Source organism: Schistocerca serialis, chromosome 2 (assembly GCF_023864345.2).
Source record: "Schistocerca serialis cubense isolate TAMUIC-IGC-003099 chromosome 2, iqSchSeri2.2, whole genome shotgun sequence".
In the NCBI taxonomy this organism is placed as follows: domain Eukaryota; kingdom Metazoa; phylum Arthropoda; class Insecta; order Orthoptera; family Acrididae; genus Schistocerca; species Schistocerca serialis.
This window is the reverse complement of record NC_064639.1, coordinates 553,723,437-553,728,038: the sequence shown is the minus strand read 5'-3', so window position 1 is coordinate 553,728,038 and position 4,602 is coordinate 553,723,437.

Below are 4,602 nucleotides of genomic sequence, written 5' to 3'. Positions count from 1 at the left end.
TAATAAAAAATATAAACACTGAAGAAGACTTGGAAACCATGTTAAACACCACTTCCACTGACTCACAGGAAAATGAAAATTACGGCTAAGGAATTGATGCCTTTGAATCAAGCACTGCAGCAGAAGGAACGGAGGCAGAAAGTGCGGCTGCAGCAGGTGAGGAAGCACCAGAGACACAGGATCTGACGACAGCTAACAACGAGGCACCGGCACCAACTGATGGTTGTGATGAAACGCTTACAACTTCCAACAGTGTTAATAAAGTGAAACGGATCCGAGACGTTGCCTAAGAATGTCCAGACAAAGAAAATGAATTCCAAAACTTTCAGTTGGCCATAATGTGAGAATTAAAGTACCAGACGTAGACAGGGCAAAGATCTATAATAGCAGTAGTGATAAACATTCAGGATGACGAACGTTATCAACTTAGTACCAAAGATGGTAAAATGATGTCATTGTACATTAGGAACAAATTTACATTGTGCAAGGAAAATTTTATCAGCGTCGCAGAAGTAGCAAGACAAGGAATCGGTCTTCGGGACGTGGTTGCCAAACAATCTTTTGTTGGAGGACAATGTTTCAAAAAGTGCAATTGCTTAAAAAAGTGTTCAACTAAAAAATGCTTGTGTAAATAATCTTCCATATTACGTAATTCGAAAGGCCACAATAGTGAGTCTTGTTGTAACAAAAATTAACGTTGACAAGGTAACATTTTTTACAATATGAAATCTTGCTCATTATAATCACATTGGGTTGCAAGAATGTTTAAAATGAGCAAATTTACAATAAATACAAATTGTTTGAATAAATTACAAAGCTGATTTTTTTAATGAATACGGTTTTACCAGTTAGTATGGACACATCCTAAGATTTACCAACGTCTTTTGGTAAGAACTCGAAATCTACACATATTCTAAGAAATTACCGTGATGGCAAGTCTTAGGTTTCACCAGTTAATCCTAGAATTTACCAATCATCTTACTTTTACAGTAATATATATATATATATAACTTTCAGAGCAAAAATCTCTTGAACAAAAATAGATATTGTAAAACTACTTTTACTTGTGTGAATGTAAAACAGTGGCTCATGAAAATAAATACTATGAGACATTCTAAAACGTAAGCAAACAGGAGGTTCTGCACAAACTTACGTTTTTTTAATGGACATCATGTATTATTTCTTACGGGATCAATAACATGAAAAACGACGAAAAATATCTCCTTTGGTTGCATCGCAATACGTCAATTATATCTTGAAAAATTACACCACGAAGTTGACGCTTGAAAGAAACGAAATGCACCGCTATTGCACATCTCGAGATGCAAGCGTGATTAGGACATATCAATGTTTGTGGCAGGAAACTCTATAAAAACTCTTGGTTTTCGTGACAACGGTCAAAGTAAGATCATGTATGTCAATCAAATCGCGATTACGATCAACGTGGGGATCACGCTAGCATCTAGAGATGTGAAATAAGGTAAACCACATAAAAGTTTCACCGCAAATATTGAGGAAATGGAAAGTGCTATTTACGAGTTGTTTTCACAGAATGGACTAATAGTCTAGGGCTCGTATTGTTAGGGAATCAACTTTTTATGCAAACATACTCATTTTTAAATGGGACAACACCTACTGACATTAACAGATTAAAATTAAGGTAAAACAGAGATACCGTATTTTGAAAAGTTTCATCACCCACTCTTGTACCATACCTCCGGTAGCAAATACTAAAGAACAACATCTGTGCATACATTAGTCATGGGGATTCTGAGGAGTAACGAAACAACTGGCCATCACTGGTTGTTTTCAAAATGACCACCGCCAGCGACAGCGGCAGGAGAGAGCGGGTGTATGCGACTGGAAGTTCGCAGCACTGCAGAAAGAACACACCCCAGCAACAGACGGACAGCCTCAGAGAATCAACAATGAAGGCCGCCGCATTGTACGACCACAGGGGCATCACCCATCGCCTTAAGGCCCCCGTCAACGTCTCAGGGCAAAGTGACTGCGGTAAGTGAGTCATATCTACCGTGGGCATAATTCTTCATTCGTTCGGCACTGCAACGTTGACAGCATGAATTTTACCATTTGAGCCCACACGCATATCCAGGTGTCAGTAAGGTGAGTCAGTAGCTTGCATGTCGATTGAAGGCTGGGAGGCTTCTGCGGTAAGATTACAATTAGAGGGTGTTAAAATTGAAATAAACACTCCTGAAAATTAAGGTCTGTCTACCCCACAAATACTGAGATAAAAAGTGTATTACATCACAGAGTTAGCTGTAATGGACGTAAGAAGTATTCCGACAGCTTAGAAAGAAGTTCAGCCAATCATCGACCTTTATATATTTCATTTTTTGTTTAGTTACTATTGTTTAGTTGCTACATTGTATTTTCATGCTCCCATTCTATTTTCCTTTGATTTATAAGATCATGTTGTAAATCACTCATCTCAAATGGTATAGCATTCACACCTATATATCTCAATAAGGTGACAGCACAAACATTTATAGTAAAGTCTTCACTCTTGCATTTAACCCGTAGCAACTGTGATCTGACACCAATGTAAGCGGAAGACAAAATGCAAATGCAAAACTTAACAGAGTTTGGGAAACATACAAGTGAAGACTAAAGCGTTACAGAACAACAAATCTGTAAACACTGTTTACTAGCCCGCATAAAATCAATCACAACTATATACATTTTGATGAGTTCATAAAATAATACGACCACTGCAGCTGAAGGGAGAAGCCTTCGCAAAATATTTCAGTTAGCCTTCTTACTGAACTCCGAAAAAAATGGAAGATTCTTAACCAAATATAGCGTCTGAAGCTTATAATTTTTATTCACTTAATATATATAGTACAGCAGTTACAGTAATAAACCTGAAGTTGTTATAATTACAGGCCGGCCGGTGTGGCCGTGCGGTTAAAGGCGCTTCAGTCTGGAACCGCGTGACCGCTACGGTCGCAGGTTCGAATCCTGCCTCGGGCATGGATGTGTGTGATGTCCTTAGGTTAGTTAGGTTTAAGTAGTTCTAAGTTCTAGGCGACTGATGACCTCAGAAGTTAAGTCGCATAGTGCTCAGAGCCATTTGAACCATTTTTGAACCATTTTGTTATAATTACAGGATTAATAAGAATAAAAATTTTGTAACTATAGTAAATAACAGTAATGAAATCGGAAAGCCAATCCCGTAACCAGAGGATCCCAAGTGTCCGCTGTAACAGTAGGCACCGTATCGAAGATTTATGCAGCATAAAGGAGAGGGGAGAAGCGCCATCCGTTAAGTCACAACGCGGATGAAAGCGTATGTAGAGTTGTCGTGACAGACGGTCATTGGAGGGGATTGCGACGAAAAATAAGAGGACGGCAGCCGTAAAAGTCATTGCGGAACTGAATGTCGCACTCGCGAACACTGTTAACACCAAAGTGACATGAAGAAGCTCTGTTACCGGGGAATTGCAGCACAAGCTGGAACTCCAAATCCACTCATCAGTGATGAAAATGACCGTAATAGGAAAATTTGGTGCCTAAACTTTAAAATAAGGACTATGAAACCATGGAAGAAAGTTCTTTGGTCGGATGAGTCTTGTTTCACACTGTTTCCAAATTCTGGCGAGTCTACGCCCCAAGAGTGAAATATGATCGTGTTTTGGTGATGGTAGCCATATCGTGGTATTCCATGCTCCTGACGGGTACTCTGCATGATTATATTACTGTAAGGGGTTAGTGACCAATTTGGCTGATAAAATCCACCGCACGGAACAATGTTTTTCCCCAGTGGTGATACAGCGTTCCAAGAGGACAGGGCCCGTGTTCACACAGCTCACAACGTCCAGATTGGTTTTGTGAACTCGAGGATGAATTTTCGCATCTATTCTGGCCACCAGAGATATTAGGTCTCAGTATTATTGAGTTCTTGTGGTCTGCTTCGTAGAGAACGGTGCGTGATCGCTACCCATCATTGTTACTTGAAACTGCCAATATTTTGTAGGAACATTGCTATAAGCTTTACTTGAAAACAGTACACAACCTATATGTACAGGGTTAGTCACCTAACATTAACGCTGGATATATTTCGTAAACCACATCAAATACTGACGAATCGATTCCACAGACCGAACGTGAGGAGAGGGGCTAGTGTAATTGGTTAATACAAACCATAAAAAAATGCACGGAAGTATGATTTTTAACACAAACCTACGTTTTTTTTAAATGGAACCCCGTTACTTTTGTCAGCACATCTGAACATATAAACAAATGCGTAATCCGTGCCGTTTGTTGCATTGTAAAATGTTAATTACATCCGGAGATATTGTAAACTAAAGTTGACGCTTGAGCACCACTCCTTCGCTGTTCGATCGTGTCTATCGGAGAGCACCGAATTACGTAGGGATCCAAAGGGAACAGATATGGACCTTAGGTACAGAAGAGACTGGAACAGCACATTACGTCCACATGCTAACACCTTTTTAATGGCCTTTTTCATTGACGCACATATACATTACCATGAGGGGTAAGGTACACGTACACACGTGGTTTCCGTTTTCAATTACGGAGTGGAATTGAGTGTGTCCCGACATGTCAGGTCAATAGATG